Source organism: Sipha flava, unplaced genomic scaffold (assembly GCF_003268045.1).
Source record: "Sipha flava isolate LNK unplaced genomic scaffold, YSA_version1 167_pilon_pilon, whole genome shotgun sequence".
NCBI classification, from domain to species: Eukaryota; Metazoa; Arthropoda; class Insecta; order Hemiptera; family Aphididae; genus Sipha; species Sipha flava.
Window position 1 is genome coordinate 303919 of NW_020271856.1, and position 19489 is coordinate 323407.

General features: G+C 30.9%; 1 protein-coding gene across 1 annotated transcript in view; it reads left to right on the forward strand.

The window, feature by feature from the left end:
• Window positions 1-435: 435 nt before the first annotated feature.
• The window catches only part of LOC112679724 (ion transport peptide-like), a 92072-nt gene continuing 73018 nt past the window's right edge, over window positions 436-19489 (forward strand). The window contains exon 1 of the mRNA XM_025549615.1: window positions 436-575. The gene's annotated coding sequence lies outside the window, so the exon portion shown is untranslated. The remainder of the gene's footprint in view (window positions 576-19489) is intronic.

Sequence of the window (19489 nt, forward strand, 5' to 3'; positions counted from 1 at the left end):
TCTTTCACTCTCTCTTTCTCTCTCTCTCTCTCTCTCTCTCTCTCTCTCTCTTATAACTTTTATCACTGACACGCTCTTCTGTCCATCTTTCTGTCTCCATTTCTCTCTTTCTCTTTCTCTTTATCCTTATTCGTCTTTCCACAGGATATATTTTAAGTATAAATATATATATATATATATATATATACATATATCATTGTACATGTCTTGTTGCTCTCTCTCACTCTTTCTCTCTCTAACACCCTCCATCCGTCTTTCTTTCACCCGTCACTGCCCGTCTTCGTGGGCACACGACGATATCTTCTCAGTGTCGAAGTTGACCGACGTGGCGACGGCTATAAGGGTGCGTTTCACCACCGGTAGCAATACGACCACTTCGCGCATCCCTGCGTACGGACGACAACGACGACGGTGTTTTGTGACCAGTCTATGGACAACCGCAGTTGAGAGAGCACAAAAGCGCACACATCGTAAATATATTTATATTTATATCAGCTTCTCACGCGTTATATTAAACATACAAATAAACATTATATATACCAACGCAGGAACGTACACCGTACGCAGTGTTCCAGGTAAGATTACGCGACCTCACCTATTAGTTGTTGTGATTGTTTTTTTTTACTTTCACTATTATTATAAGTATTATTATTATTATTATTATTATTATTATTACAGTGGTCGCCGTTTATTAGACTCACTTTGGGACCTGACCATTTGAGTCCATTAACCGATTGAGTCAATAAAGCGAATGACCAAAAAAATATTTAAAACATGCTTAAAATTAAAAACTTATTTACTTAAAAAATATTAATTGAGATTCAAGGTATATATAAAAATAAAAATCTAGCTACGCTATTAAAAACAAATTAATATGTATATAAGATCTAATTAATTTTTAATAAAAATACATCCAGGGTTGATTGGATTTTCCCTTATTCAGTGAATTTCATAATCATATCTTCGTAGGATTTATGTTGGTCGAGTACGTCAAATTCATCTCTTTGCTAAATCCCTCTACGTAGAATTTGAAGCGCTTCTAGCATTTATTTAATTAATGGTGGTTTTTAATCAGGTTCCTCTTCGTTACTACCACCAGCCATATTTTGTTTTGCCCGTTTTGACTATATTTTACCACATATTTCTTTCTCGGTTTCGAGATCAGTGTTTTGGACTTCTTTGAGAATACTGATCCATACCGGTACCGACTTATATCGCATTTATAACACGTTTGTTCAATGGATACACATATTTTCTTGATTTATCTCATTTTCAAATGACCCTATAAACCGGCTTGCGAGTCAAATAGACGAATTTTTTTGCTATGCATTAGTGCGTTATGAGCAAATCGGGACCAGCAGTTTTGAGTCTTGAGTCCGTGTGTCCAATAAATAGCGACCACTGTATTATTATTATTACCATCGTCGTTGACATGATTTTTATTTTCGCTTTCAGCGCGCATCCCGTTCCTAACCACCGGTTTATCACCCCATCTTTCGCTGTTCTACAGTGTAATGAATCATCGCACTTGATAATTTTTCCGCAATACGGATGCATATTAATAACATTGTTTGACTGTACGTGATTATACACACGCGTGCGCAGGAATAAAAATTACACGCGCACGACGTTAATACTCACCGCTAGGGGGAATCTGGGGGATCGGGGGATGAAGTGTATACTTATATGTGTACCTATACATGCATACAAGTACGCCTCTAAAACGTAAACCGGTGCCTATCTATAAATGTACGTAAATAGGTACCCTGAAGGTGATCCGGCTCATTGTCTCTACGGACCCACAGCAGTGCTGCTGGCCGTTATCGATGTTCTGCTACGGTCGAGTTTTCACGTCACCCAACGATACGTATAGACGGATAACAGCCCATATACGTACATATTATTATTATAATGTGTGTGCGCGGTGGTTAAGGTCAATCCGACCGGTTTCGGCGGACGAGTTCACGGAACCGCGATACACGGGTGCGAGTAAAAAACAGAGAGAGAGAGAGAGAGAGAGAGAGAAAAGAAAAAAAAAATCGCGAATCTAATAACGACAAGAGGAGATATTATGTAGATATACGTGCGCATATACAACGAGACGAGGAAAAAAACGTGGGGTCGCGCCGTACGTCTACGCCATTTCCGCGTCTGCGTAAATAATTATCATTGTACTCGTAATAGTATAATTTATACAAATATGAACGTACAGGCCGTTGCCGAGTGTCTTATTTCTCGTACACATCGTTGGCGGCGCGATTCGCAAACAAATATAGTCCTGCAGCGATGACTGTACCGCGTGCGTACATGCAGCATTGTCTTGTACGCTATTGTATAAGCACAACAATTTATCTAAATACAATATTGGTATTTACAGAGATGGGAAACAATACAGTCTCGCCCGAAAGGTCAATCATTACTCCTCTTTAGTCTAACCTTGGGGTATGTGAAAGAAAACAACTGTAATATTGGATTGTTTAGTAAAACCAACAAAACAATTGTCATCAAATTTATATGAAGAGGGGGTACGTGAAGCACAAGTTAGATGCCTATGGGTACGCGAAATGCTGTGGTCGTACGTTTCACGTATAATGTTTTTTGCGATCATCGTTTCATTGCCTCACTCTGAATGTACGGTTTTTTTATCTTATATAGCAGAACATGCAATTGATAGTAAGGAGAATCTTCGTTTTTCGGGCAGTATCGGTTTTCATTCGTTAATATTTCGTTGACATTTCGGCGTTATTATCGACTTTTGGTTTCTTCTATATTCTACGCTAGTATCACTTTCAAACATCTCGATACGCAATACTTTACGAAACGTATTTAAAACATAAATCGCATACATGCAATAATGTTGGTAAGAGAATTAACATGTAGTTATCGATTGTGAAATGGTGATAACGTTTCTAAAAAAAAATTAAAAACAACTGTCCACTGACAGTATTTATCTTATAGATAATTATCCGAGTACGAGAACACAGTGGTATCTAGCTCACGCCACTTAATTTGACCTTAAGATGTCCGTGTTAGTTATTTCAGCGGAGAGATTTTTCTTCGAATTAAAATCGATTAAAAAATTTATGCAAAACTCAATCGGCCGTGATTGTCAGCAAAATCAGACGATTCACGCAACATTACAGTAACATATAATTAACTATACACTTTCAATGAAGTAAACGTAAAATATTATTATAATATATTACGGTTACAGCTTTGCAAGCGAACAAATATTGTTACATAGACATGTAGTGAGAATATAAAACTGTATTACCCCATCGACGGTCGTAGACTATGATATCCGTGCTAAATAGTATTGATGGCTATTTAAAGACTATGGTTGAACGTTATTTGGTGCAGTATTATGCATTTTTGTTATATTCTAATCGTTTAACGTAAAACGCCAGAAAATTATTATTAATGCTTTGAGTGAGTAAGTAGATTTTTGTTGCATTCAAGTATACATACACTTGCCGTTCATGATAAAGTGCTTTTTGTTTAATCGTTCTGCATTTCTATCCATAATGATGGTGTGGAAAATCATAATTTTTTTCATGAAATCAATATTTTATGACATTTTTCATATGAACATAAAAAAAAATGCAGCCGTAAACAATCGGTATTATTCAAGTTTGTTAAATTCCGTTTTTATTTTCGTTCCGTTAAGTGGTGAATATGCACGACCTATCAGTGCACTATACTTTTCCTATCTAACATTATGCATTATACAGGATAGTTCATACATGTATGGCATTATGAAAATATCAAATCTCTGAGATACACTCTATGTACGATTGTTAATTAATTAAACCCGATAATTAGTCATTTATTTTAATAACTCACAGTCACGCCTTCCTACATAGTGACGCATGAAATAGGATTGATATTTTCAATTATTCAATATTCCATCATCACCGGTATCCCGTTCACAGGACAATGACATTATATGAGTTAGGATTTGTACAATATTTGGCTTTAATCGTTTACAAATACATTATGGTTAAACAGCTGTTTTCCTATCGCAACTCACTAGTTATTCATATGATGCGTGTACCGCGTGTATACTTGGTACTTCAAACAGAAAATTTTCTAAACCGGAACGCACGTTTGTAAAAACGATTTTTGTGGTATTTTTCCATCATTTTAGTCTTCGATTTCCTAAAGGTTTACACTACGTCATACGTACCATATGCGCTAGTTTTTTGCGTGACGGGATGTACAAGGGTATTAGTATTAGGTAAAAACTAAAAATGTTACTACATGTAACCAAGAGTCATTATTTATTACGCGTAACAGAACGCTAAAATGTATTTATTCTCAAAACAAAACGCTATATTTTAAACGGTATGCGATTAATCAGAATACACGGTCGTTCCGATATATTGCTGTATTATACTTATTACTTAGATTGTGATTGCAAATGGAAACATTGTTGTTTGAATCAATGATGTATTTTAGATGTATATAATAATTATATCGATGTACACTATTAGTGCTTTCTGTTGATTGATTATTCTTATACTTGTGTCTAAAAATGTAAGTTTTAACCAGGTGGTTATACGTTAAAATATAGATGAAATTATAATAATAATAATAATCACAATACGCGCCTGATAATAATTAAATAAAACGTTGGTCACGAAATAATTAAGTGCACATTGTACACGTAATCCAATTTAATAATGATTATTATAAATAATCAAATGCATTATAAAAGATACATAAAACGATTGGATTGTAATAAGTTGACCCTAACAAATTATATTATTTATAATGTTTAAAATACAAAATCTTATCTTTCGTTATTAAAATTATGATTATTGTATTAAGTTTACTAAGTAGAGCACACATATACATTAAATATGAACCCAGTTGGACTGCTACGATCGTTTCCGAAGTGGTATTATATTGTACAGGTGCAAGTTCTAAGATCGTTTCCTATTATTCCTAAATTTTCTATTTCTCAAACAATATATGAGTTGTTGGCTGTATCTATGAGTCTACAAGACTTATCACAGTATTTGAAGTCTCGCGCGGGGTAGCAATTCGATAATAAAGAAACTTCTATCGACGTCTTTTTCCATTACATATACAGTTAATGCAACTACTACTACCTATGTAATAAACACCTTAGATTTTAGAGATTAAACAAATAATTCCGACAACACTCCTCCTCGAGAAAAGTAAAATGACAGGGAGGACGAGAGCCATTCCTTTTTAATTTAAGGCTTGATACCGTCGTCGTGGTCGTCAGTACTGACAAATTAATTATTACGTTAAAATGCAATCATTAGAACAAAATTTAATATTCCCTCAAGGACATCATAATTAAAGCCTTCAATACGAATACCTTCTAAATTGACATTGAAATTGCAGTGTACTTGTAAATTAAATATACCTAAATTGAATCTAAGAATATTCATAAAAACCATACCATCTAATTTGGAAATGCGATGTTTTAAATAATGAATATATTATTGAAAATTCTTGCATTTTATTAGTCATCGATTTGAACGTCAATCAATTGTTTACGTAATTCTTACCATAAACCATGTTGTTTAATCGATGTATATATGTATGTATATATGTATATAAGCACGGTAATTATCATTCAAGAGTTGAACTTGGATTTCACCTTGAAAAATATCGACTTGGAAATAATCAACATAAAATTGGGAACCGATTGTGAATTATATTGTTAACTATATTGTTAACTATATGCAGTGCTCGACTTGGCAAAATTAATGAAGGGGGACTCTATTTACTTTAAAAAAAAAAGTCCCCAAAACTGGCTGAGCGTTATGATTATAGAGTTATAATAGTAGGGAGACGCTAAAATTTCTAAAAATTAGTTGGGGTACTCCGTTCGCCTGCGTCCCCCCTCAAGTCGAGCACTGACAATATGATATCATCTCCAGTAAGAAATATGGACACGAAATATATGTGCTTTGAATTTTGCATATCATAATAATTTGAGTGTATACATCGTCGGGTTCGTTTTTCTATTAATAATGCTATTCGAAAAGTGCATAGTTAACCCACCTTTGGATGCAAACACAGTGCAGTGATGTTATTAGAACAAAACTTTATTAAGCCTTAAGTTATTACATTGTATTAAACTGAATCCAATTTTAAATGCATTTTTTGTAAATGTGTTTTGTATAATAAAGAAATATAGAAATTAGAAACGATTGTAAATATTAAACGGTCAACATATTTTCAAATAAATGTAGGTAACAGTGAGACAGATGACAGCGATATTTATTGACATGTAACATGTGAACATATTGACAGCACAAGGATTATATTATGGAAATTTTAAGTAAAATAATCTGTAATAAACCATTTTGTTTTGTTAATTATCACGGGTATAATGTAATTATTGATGTCAAAATAAATAATAATAATAAGAATTATTAAAAATTTCCTCGTTCGAATCCCTTTGCCAATATTATCGAATAAATGAAAAATTATAGCTTAGCCCCCCAAATCTTTTAATAGCCCCCTCAAAATCGAGCCTTTGTTAAAAATATTATTCGTTGTTTTTATAATTATCTGTTCGTTTTTTTGAAAATCGTAGTATAAGAAATAATAAAAATCTATTTACAATAGCATTAACAATACCAATTAGTTCGGATACTTGCGAAAGAAGTTTCAGTGCAATGAAAATATAAAAACTTGGCTAAGGACATCGTTGGTTCATAATAGGTTCAGCGATCTTTCAATACTATAAATTGAAAAAGATATATCAAAAAATATAAAAAACGATGATATTTTATTATTTATAATAATACAAATAGATATTTGTTATTAAAATAAAATATTAATTATTTTTAAATATACGTTATTTAGTGTATTTTTAATAAAATTTAAACATATCTATGTTTTAACAGTAATAAGTTATACTTGTGCACGGGAAGGAGGTGTGGGGGCGAAGCTCTTACGGGTTATTTAACATTGAATTATTATAGCCCCCCCAAAAAAAAAAAAAATTCAACCAAATATCCGCCTATGTCCCTGATGCATCTGGCAGGGTTAGGCTTCAGTGGCAGCGCGTAACTACGTCCCTCATGTGGACACATGGATTTACTCACATCGACAAGTTCAACGGGTCTATAAAAATGTACGTTCTTAAAAAAAAAACCCAAGGTAAATACGCGATCCGCACAACAAAAACAACAACAACAGTAACAGTATATCATTCTAATGTTTTATCGATTTAATAATGTAAGCGAATAGAAAACAAAAACTAATACAGATATAACTGCAAATCGGAAATATATGATATACAAAAAGTTTTTTTTTTTAATTTTTTTTAATTCCGACGCATTTCGACCGGTTTACGAAAAAATGTTTTATTTCGAAACTACATTTGATTTATGTATCATTAATGTTATTGGCGTGACTTCGGTTTGTTTTTTTTTTTTTTTGCTTTTCAATTTTATTTCAAACGTTGATTTGATTAATATGCCAAATAAATTTAATTTGTTTAATTTGCTATTCTAATGATTGCACACGTGTTATACATGAATATATTTATGTATATAGTGATCGATGAACAGCGCTAAAAATCTCCGAATAATAAAAAGTGGTTGATCTCACGCACATATGCGCACGCACATTTGTCTTAATGTCAAGCACGTATCGTAAATATATCGTAAATGTGTACTATATAATATTATATGGTTATGACATACATGCATACGTATTACGGGTTTCGCAGACAAATTTTTCCTACCGGTTCGACTGGTATTTGGTGGACAAATAGGTGAGCAAAAAGCATCATCACATCTACCGGGATTATATTTCGGTCAAAACCTTTACGCTTAACGATTTATCACATATAGTACACATTATAATAATAATTAATAATAATATGTACTGGTCGAAACAAAAGAAAACAAATCATGATATAGTATAATATACGCACATGCTAATCTTAAATAATTATTGATGGTTTACTCTCATAATATATTAACATTTATCTAATTATTTTATTCATTATTATTATTATTAAATATTCGAATGGATTAGTCGAACACGTGTAAATAAACACGTGTATTCCTCGAAAAGAAAAAAAATTATCATTGTGTATACAGGGTGATTTTTTTTAACAACATGCGCTTGTTTTCTCAGTCTATCTAGAAACTTTCGAAAAATTAAATTAATAAATTGTAAATTTATTTCTTATATTTTGAGTGAAGCAAAAAACGTATTTAATGTTATTATTCCATATAAAAAAATGTTTACTCTAGGACATTGATCTATCTAATTTTAATTCTTTATTCTAAAGCAAAATTATCTGTCGAGAAATATCGACGAACAAATTCCAATATCAACATTTTTCGAAGTATATGCCAGCCACTCCACTCGATTTGTAATAAATAACACTTATAATAATCAGGAAATTTGTTTCAGATTAAGTGAAATAAAAAACGTACATCGCCTTAAACATAAAGTAAAGTTAACATTTGTTAAAATTTTTTTTTTCTGTAAAAACAATCAATAATTGTTTAAAAAACATGTTAACGAGAGATCGAATGTTATTCAGCATCAAGAAAATCACCTTGTAGCTCCTGTCTATGAATTGAATTCACTCGCACGGCTATTAATTAGTATTGTTAAAATCGTCCGAACAGAAATGATTATCAACGATTGGTTTGTTTCGACCTATGCATGTGTATACCGGTCGTAATGTTGTGAAATATTACAACTGATCTTTTTTCGTCTCAGACCACCCGAGCCGTTAATGAAACGAGTAGCTTTCGGTAGATGTTGCGCTACAGTCAGATAACAGGATAACAGGACGACAGTCGATGATTTCAAGAGACTATATTAACGACATTTAACAATAACCGATCGCTGTACGTATCGTTTTGGTTCATACGCACATGTACGAATGTCCCGTGCAACGCAGAGGCGTATTTTAGGGGGGGAAGTGCCCCCCTTTTATCCGTATTTAATGAATCGATTATAAGTGAGATACACATTTCAAATATTTTTAATGTGGATTATTTTATAATGAAATCAAATTACACATAGCTATGTATACTGAATTGGGCTTTTTTTCTGGTCCATACTTAGTGAAAAATCAAATAAAACACAAGCATAACTTTCAAAACACAGACAGGTGTTAAAAAAGAACTACACAAAAGTTGATTCTAAGTGGATCCAGCATTAGATTAAAAAAAAAAAAAAAACCACAAATATTAAGGATACACCAGATTTAAATAATACCAACAATTTTACTTGTAAGTGTTGAGCCTGAATTAAAGAAATAATTTAATTCGCCTCCCCCCCCCCCCCCTACTAAGAAGGTCTAAATACGCCCCTGATGCAACGACACGGACGTCTGAAACGAACGCGGTCCATTTGGCACGGACCTTTAATTCTTAACGCGCGAACAGCAGCAATGCGCATTGGGCGTGGGCGACAGCATGGCGCGATACACGTGGCCATGCTGGCGACGCGACGACACATCGGAAACGGAAAAAAATGTGAGCGATTTACCCCACGCCAGTCGTGCTGCGGCGTAATATCATAACATTATACGACACGTAATGATCTACCGACGAAGAACGATTGTTTGGTACACAAAGTATTTTTATTTTTTTTTACTTCTTTTGCGTTCTGCACTGAAATGCAATACGCACACATGTGTGTGTATATGCGTATTCCATAATATTATATTCTGTCTTCGAGATCACGATCGGTACACGTTTCAGTAGAACGATATTTATTGTAAGCTGTTTTTGCTAATATCGGTTTTATTTTGTTTTTTTTTTTTTTTACCATAAAATTCAACAAAACAAAAATACGAACGACGCAAGCTTAATAAATTAATGTCCATAAACACAATGCAATAATGTGCTAACTTTCACTCCGTTGATCTTCGCCCCGTCCGCATCCGTACGCGAATCATAATATTATTGTTATTGCTATTATCATTCCAACATCGCTCGACCCGTTGAGTACTTTATTAATCGTCAATTGAATTCGAATTCCTTTTGTATGAATAATATACAAATTTATAATCGGAAATTATACGCAATAATGCTTTTAGACTTCTTAACGGTATTGCAGTGCAACGAATACAGTGAATAACATTGTGCAAACGAGCCCCGTCCAATGGCCTATAATATACATAATCGTAAAATCGTATCGGAAAATATTATAATACAGTAACAAAAGAGACGCACGTACTTATGCAGATGTTATTCGGATGTTGCGCTGTGTTTTCCAACAATTTCAATCGGATTTCGCGTTACGACGACACGTGTGAGTGTTAGGAACTTAACGTTTTATACTGTATGTTGTACAGTCGGCAATCGTGTAGGAGGTACCGCATACATCTGACCGGAATAAAGTTAGAAATTAGTTTTCATTTGCGGTTCGTATAATAACGCCACACCGTTTTAGTTTATTGTGATAGTAATATTATAATCGTACGTGAATTCGTATAAAAAATTCGTATAAATGAAACTCGTAATTGGAAAATGTATACAATTACCACTCGACCGAACAAACGTCACGCGTATTTTGAATATAGTAATTCACATACAGATATATAAAATTAAAAGACCATTGCGTTATAGACCTGCAATGTAAATCGTAGATACATCGAATTTATAATAAATACAAATAAATATGAATAATAATAAACACCGGAAAAACAATAGTTCTTGTATGTAACAAAAATCATAATATTAGGGCAATACATTTAAAAAATAACCTAGAAATAAAGTAAGTAGAAGAGTTCGCACATTTGGAAAGCTTCAATTAATGAGGATGGCAAAAGTAAAAGAGAAATAAGAAAGTTAATAGCATTTAACAAGAAAAGAGGATATTTTACTTTAAAAAATTATTAGTTTACACCAGGAAAAATCTTCTAAAGACATATGGATTCTAATGCTGTATAGCGGCGAAACGTGGACGATTGCCAGAGAAGAATAAAAGCTTTTGAGATGTGGTGCTACAGAAGGCAGCTTAAAATATGTTGGACGGATATAGTATCAAATAAGGAAGTATTAAAAATAATATCTGAGATAAAAACTCTACGGAGTAGTATCAAGAAAAGAAAAAAACGAATAGATCGGACAAGTAAGGAGTTATGGTGTATTCATGGGAATAATTATAAAAGGCTGCCTAGAAGGTAAAAAGTCTAGGGGAAGATCACGAATGGAGTACTTATATGCAACAAATAATGAGGGACCAAGGGTGTAATTCTTACTAAGAAACGAAGAAAAAGGCAAGTAACAGGGAAGAGTGGAGAATTGCTATAAACCAATCTCAGGATTGAATACCAAAAAAAGAAGAAAAATAAATAAATCGTAAACATCTCATATTTATTATATATTTATATGCTTATTATGCAGTGTAATTATTATTAATTGATTAAACGTCGCGTCCGCACACGTGTGCATGCGTGTAGCGAGTTAAGCTATAAAAATATGTATACATACACACACATAGACAGATCAATGGTTTAACAAACTAGAAACTATTTGCAGTTTCAGACATTTTTAAAAACAATGTTTTTCTCTTGTCTCAAAACGGTTCGAATATATTCGGGATAAAACTCGATTTTTCGTTCGTTCATTTGATGTCAATATAAATTTTTAAAATATCTCAGAGTAAATAATCGCAAATATATTGGTACATTTCAACCCGCAAAATAGCTATACAAGTCTAGTTTATCTATGTTTTTGTTTTCGCCATCATTACTCGTCGAACTCGCTCAGCCGAATACTATAACGCGGTACAGTTATCATCTTAACGCGCAGATTTATACCTGAGATGCGTTTTAACTATTTTCACAAGTACGTACACAAAAAAATATTTGGGAGGATTTTAGGTTGTAAATTTCCATACTTATATAATCTACAGGCTACTTGCACTTTATAAAAACATATTTAAACATTTTCCTGAATTTCAATAAATTTGAACCCCTAAAGCTTCCCCTTGTGTATACGTCTATATTTTCAAACAGGATACAATTTATTATTTGCATACTGTGTAACATAATAGATAACTATACTGTTCCATACGTATTCATGTACATATATTGTTATATGCGTACGGATGCCATGGACCGCGATAATTTTGACAACGTACAGTGCAAAAAATCCTTAATAACCATTTTCACGTGAAACATACGTGGGATGATAACAGTATTTTGTCCCAAGGTCTCACGTAATGGTTCAAGGTTCGTTCGGAATAAATTCAATTTGCACATAAGATTTTTTTATATTTTTTTTTTTTTATTGTCGTCCGAACGATTTTGGCGTGTTTCGCATTGTCTATAGTTGCTAAAACATGACAAGCGAAATAAATTGGTCGTCTCATCGATGTAAACATTTTCAACTAGATTTAAATTCGAACAAATCGCACATTATTTATGCCCATAACCTTGTGCATTTTGTGCCAATAAAACCATCGGAATACATTATCGTCGTGTACGCGTAGTCGTGTTTATTTGTATGTTTTTTCGCCACCACCGCCGCGATTTGCACGCAATCACTTTCCATAACAACATGTGGGTCATATAATATGTTATTTTCACTTGTGTTTTCCTCACTCACTGTGCCATCAGAAAATATATATTCCATAAATCAAAAGCAAATGGAATTGATTAAAATTTCAAATTTAAGCTTACATTATGGTTTTCACGACACAAATTTGCTATTCAAACAAATCTTAGAACTTTATTACGTTCGCGTTGTATAAAAACCAAGAATTAAAATATCTTGTGTTCTATACATGAGAGAATGTTGAAATTAATTTTTTTCTCTTACTCCAACTACCTTATAAAATAATTGTATATTTATGATATATTTTGTAAAATCAACAACATGTACATGTTTTTGATTTCCGTGAATGTCACTCATGTTTTCACAAAACTGGCAATTTTACTCCGCAAGGATTAGCACTATATTATTATTCTTATAATTTACTATATTTCCTACGTTCATTCTCTTTGTGTGACGTAAGATGTGATATTTTATAATGTATTTAAAAATTACAATACAAATAAATTAAAGTGTTTTATGAAAATATTATTATTGTGTGTGGTTGTATACATTATTATACACAAATGCTTATAAATATTTACTGATTTAAAAAATAATATCTTTGACACTAAATATTCAGACCATCATTAAATAATAATTTAGAGTTGTCTAGACTCAAATTATAAATATTGCAAACATATAGGAAGTACATGGATCTACACGGATACACAGTGGTAACCTTAATTCATATAATGTAATGTGTTTATAACAACTACAATTTTATTAACATATTTTTCCAATGAACACGAACCGTTTAGTATACCCCTACGACGGTAAATTTACTATTGTTATAGCGAATACAATAAAATACGTTTGCAAGGATGTATTTATAATTTTTACTTCGTGTATAAGGGCATAAGACAATCAGTGACGGTCCTAGAGTTTGCGAGACCCTGGGCAAAATAAATGTTGGGTCTTATAATTTATATTAATAAAATATTTTAAGTTCAGTTAAATGAGAACCACGGGGACTTAATTATAATTTAAGACACGGGGCCCTAGGCAACTTCCCCTATTACCCACCCCCTCACGCCGTCCCTGAAGATAATACATGTACAATTATATCGTATATTCTATACGCTTTATAGAAAATGTAATGCGACCAAAATACATTTGAACAAATTCGTTAGCAGAATTCCATAAATATTGGAAACGTATATACGTATTGCTATATAATAATAAAAATTATCTCGATAAGTTTTCAGTATTTCAAACTGAAGAAATACATAGTGGTCGCATAACAATATAAAAACTATTTATTACTATGAATTGTTCTTCGTTCTAACGTCAAACAAGATATTTATATTAAAACCATTATCAAAAACAAAACATATATGTCGTCAATTTTCCGATCAGATTTCTACCCATTAGCGAAGAAATAATTGTTTTACTTAACATTGAATATAACTATCGCGTTAACTTCTTTCGGAACATCAAATAATTGTGTTAAAGAGTATAAAATTACTCGTGATAAAATATCATTGCATACAGTCACAATATTTTTGACCGACATAAATGCCATGTATAGGGTGTCTCAAAAAGAACGCAGAATTTAAATCTGCTATAAATCAAATTTATTTATTTTAAAAAAACATAATAAATATATTATTCTTTTCGGGAGAAGTTAAGGTTTAACAGTAAAAAACAATATCAGGCATATGACTTTCCCTACTAGCCCTACAGGCGATTTTTCATACTATCACTGGATAACACATTGCCCCATCAAATTCGTTGAGGACACGATGGATTTCTTGCTTCAATTCCAAGATATTTCGAACTTTGTTCTGGTAAACTCGTAATTTAGTGTATCCTTATAAGAAAAAATCACACGGTGTCAAGTCGCAAGATCGGGGTGGATAGATTTGGACACACAACGAGATTAGTCTGTTCGGGAACTTTTTTCGCAACCGAGGGATTATTTCTTTTGAAGTGTAACAAGTTTCGTCGTCATTTTGTAACCATATAAGAATACCTACTAAGCTCAGTAGTTTTCAAGCAAGAAATTTGTCGTGTCTTCAACGAACTTGATGGGGCAATGTGTGATCGAGTGATAGTAAATTTTATGGGAGGAATAATCGCCTGTAAGGCTAGTAGGGAGGGTCATATGCCCAATATTATTGTTCACTGTTAAACTTTAACTTCTCCCAAAGAGAATGATATATTTGTTATGTTTTTTTAAAAGAAATTAATTTAATTTATAGCAGATTAATTACTACGTTCTTTTTGAGATAGGTTCCCTAAATATATATATTTAACAACGTTATGTTGTTTTGATGGTCATCCCGACTTTGGGAGGATAACGAACTATCATCGTACATTCCTATATAAGTTAAAATATCCTGATATTATTATCATATAATATCATAATATCATTATTTATCATTTTTTCTTGACAACTAGAATCAACAAAGTATATTCAGTTTATTTCTCTGTCTACTTTGGGAAACTTTTTTTATGCTAAATTTTTCAAAGTGTCTTATTGGTCGAATATGAATTCTATGGATTGCACCAAAAAGCTCGTTATTTTCGTTAGATAAAAAATTAATAAATAATACAATTATACGAATAGATTAAAACGTCATAAACTTAGTTGCTTAAAACGTGATGTTTCGATTTTTTAACGATTTATTTCATCCATCGAGTTTATTTTAGTATTTTGTGTTTCATAGAATGAAAATTTTATACAAAGCTAAACGAGTATCATTATTTTAATAAGTAAAATGAAAAATGAAAAAATTTGTTATTGAATTGGGTCAGTTTTCTTAGTAGCATTTAACGTTTGAAATAGTTTATTTTTTTTCACGATTAGAGACGACCATTTTACTTTTTAACCTTTCGAAAATTATTTTAGTCGAATTATTTGAATGGACATTTAATTACATTATCTATATGACTTACACTACCACGAGATACATTTCAGTTATAAGCCCTTAAAATTATATAAGATATTTTGTATGTTATAGTTATAAATTACACGACTTACCTTCGATCAAAATCGTTTTTCGAATTCAATGAAGAATCATGATTGATTTTAAAATTTTCTCGTTTCAGTTGTCAATCGCTGACGGCCAATGGCACCTTGTCAGTGATCCTTAAAAAAAAATTAATTTATCGTTAATAATACTTAATTAAATAGTGTTCTATTTATAGATACGATTTGTTTTATAAATACGAGTATTTGCATGATTTATTTCTGCACTATTTTTATCGATTACAATAACAATTTTGTTACCTTGTTCCAATTAAAAGAAAACATTCTTTATCACAGTCAATGTATGTATTATATATTAACATAAATTACGTAGTGAATAAAACGCACATTATTATCGCTCGTTATCGTAGGATACTATCAACGCCAATAAAAGTAATAGACATTATTTCACATAGTTGGATACCAAATTTTTTTGTTATTCTTCTCGTTTCGAACTCAGGAAATTTTATAATCTCTTTCAGGGTGGAAATTTCGGGGTTTGGGGGGTGAAAAAAATAAGAATAATTACCGTCGGACTCGTATTTAAAAATTTGGCGCTCCGGGCATATTATTTTATTAGTCCCCCCCCCCCCCAAAAAAAAAATTATAATAATATAACACATATTATTTCGTCCATAATCGAGATTCTTTAATATCAAAATATAACTTATAAATGAAAATCGTTTAATACTTTTTTTAATTAACAAATTAAACAAATTATAACATAATAAAACATATAATTTTTTTTTTTTTATTGTTTTATTTTTTTTTTTTTCATTAAATACATCAATTTTAAAATTAATTTTGCTAAAATATTTAAATATTTTGCCGCCCCTGAGACTTGACGTCCCTGAACATGTGCCTACCCGTGCTCCTCTAAATACGGGTCTGATTACCGTTATTTTTAAATAATTGACTATTGACGAATGTTGATCGTTATTACATAACTATACAACACAAGATTTAGGGAAACCCGTCAATTATAATGTACCATTGTAAATAATATTATATCGATTACGTATCTTTACTGATTTTTACTTACTGATAATAAACGACTTACAAACACATATTATTTTTACGAAGTATTGCCATCATAGAATTTCAAAAATTTGAGTTTTAAGTACCTTTTAGAACGTTTGGAAAATTACAAATTCACTTTTCTTAACAAAACATTTTTTTTCTAGCATATTTTAATCTTTTTTTGAACAATTCATTTTTTTTAAGGTACATAAAGTAGGATAACTACGTTTGAAATTAATCATCCATTAATTTCGGGGGTGGGGGGGTTGAACCCCTAAAACCCCTACCTGCGACCGCCACTGATCTCTTTGGTATATTTAGTGGTGTTGTTGATATTTAACCATATGTGTATGGCCGACTTTTATCGGTAGGTCTTTAAACTATGTCGATGACTGTATATTATATAATAATATTCTCGATTTATGAAATTGTTGAAATAAATCTCTTACTAAGTTTCAGCAAAAAATAAAAATATGTATACTTATATATGCGTTCTATTAGCTGGTCGACTCGAAAACTCATGTCTATTCGCGCAATCATTGTACACATGATAATTCGTAGTAAATAACAACGTACAATTTATTTATACACATATCTACTTTAATGGTTAAAAAAAACAATGCGAGTATATTATAATCATTCATAATGCATATTGCCGCAAATAGCTTTCCCGAGTTCCGATAACCTATATATTATTGTTCATGACGTACATAGACAGTAATTAATTTGAATGATGGTCAGACGCCGAGTGAGGGTTGGAAATTGAATAATTCATTCGTATACGTACAACCAATGTGTACAGCGATAAATGGAAAAAAATTAACATGTATCTTAAACGCGTTATCTAAGTTCAATATTGATCGTAATTTAGCACGATCGTGATGAGTGACTTATTATTCAAAAACTAAAATAGTATTTATCACTGCGATGTATACATATGATTGTGTAAATACTTTAATTATTTTTAAGCACAAAAACGGTCCGTGAATTTATATATGTACGCATGTTGTGTAAAAACAAACGATTGTTATTTGTGTATACTATCTCATGATTGTAACAAATGTAATGCGATTATCAATAATATATATACATCTCGAATCTATGTCCGTTCATCCATATTCTTATGTATATTTTTTTAACTTTTTCATTTTTTTGGAGCAAGGTTTCTCCAAAAGTTTTAGGTAAAACTATCGATCGTGTGTAAATCATATTCAATTAATTGGTACAATATGATCCGTCTCGTATGCAAAGAGTAATAATACAAATTATTTTGCCATCACAATAATTATAAAGTAAAAGTATACAACAGATCCTAATTTTAAACTGCATAAAATCGATTTTCGATTGCTTATTGAATATATTTTGACAACGGCACTACAAGAGATTTCAATATTTTCAACGCTTATTTAGTAAGCCAGTGTGATGTAAAATTTGATTGTTTTCAGTTAATTCATTATAAAACATTGAATACTCGAACACTTAAGTTATTTCGGCTGTACTATTTTATATTATCTGAAATATTATTTTTTTTCACATGGATAACCTGGACATTTAATACAAACTTATAACAATTATAATCATCTATTCTAACTTGTATCGAACATATTCAAAACATTTTCGTTAAAATGTATTATTTATAATCGTTTTATAGTGTTATGTGTTAATAATAACTGTAATTGAATGCGTAGGTTAAGTTAAGTTAGGCTAACCTAACGTCAATAAATTCAACATTTGAATATAATCCCAAAATATCAATTTTATATTTTAAATAAATCTTAATTTTGAGTAATTTCTATTTTAGACTGAGTTAAAAATATTTCATTAATTTTAAATCTAATATTTTTTATGAAAGTTTAAAATATTTACTACATGGCGAAAGTCAAAAATTATACGATAATGTTATCTACTGATTTCTATTAATAGAAATTATAGTTTTAGTTGTTAAAACTTGGAATTTTAATATAAGCTAAAGCATCAGTTTAACTTTATTCTAAAACTACATATATATATATATATAACTAAATATATTGAAAATCTTGACTAATCATTATTTTTACGACCACTCACAATTTATAAACACATTAAACCGAGCTACAATATTTTTAATACATTTTTAGATTCCCGTTCCAATAACCGTCGTATAGTTTGTACTCAATTCCCGTATCTCATCGTTTGCATCATTGAAAAAACAATATGAAAATAAGTAAGTATAATTATTATGGCAAAATAAAATTAGGATTTCGGTAGACTATTAATGTCGGTAATTAAAATAAAAATAAATATTTTTATCGGACATAAATTTATATTTTATCATAATACAATAAAATTGTGAAGAACATAAACGTTTTCTTGTTCTCTATATTTAACTTTTCTTTTAATTAGTTAAAAATCAGTGGTCCTGATTTCACTATAATTGAAACAGTATAATATTAAATAAATAGTGTGAATCCATTTTTTATTATTAATTAATCGTTCCATAAAGTATTACAGAATTTTCATTGCACATTATTTTATTGAAATAAAAATAAATTGTTATAAAAATGTACACCCATTAAAGTACATTTAATAAATTCCATGTAGCTATACATAGAAATTAACATTATATAATATAAAAAAAAAAAAAAATGATAAAAAGAAAATTATTATCTTTAAAAGTATACATAAAAATAAACCTTATTAGATAATACGTTATTAAGTAACTTTCAAAATAATATATAAACGTGTAAATACCAATAATTTATTGATAAATAATAGTTGATATTGGTTTTTGTCTATGGAATATTTACAAATTACACTTGACTATTAAATATACAATAATGTCAATATTACGTCATTTAATCGTTCACCAATCTCTTCGATTGCAGCCAAAATAATAATATTTTTTTAAACACATAATCCATAATTAATTAAAAAATGAAATAAATGGAGT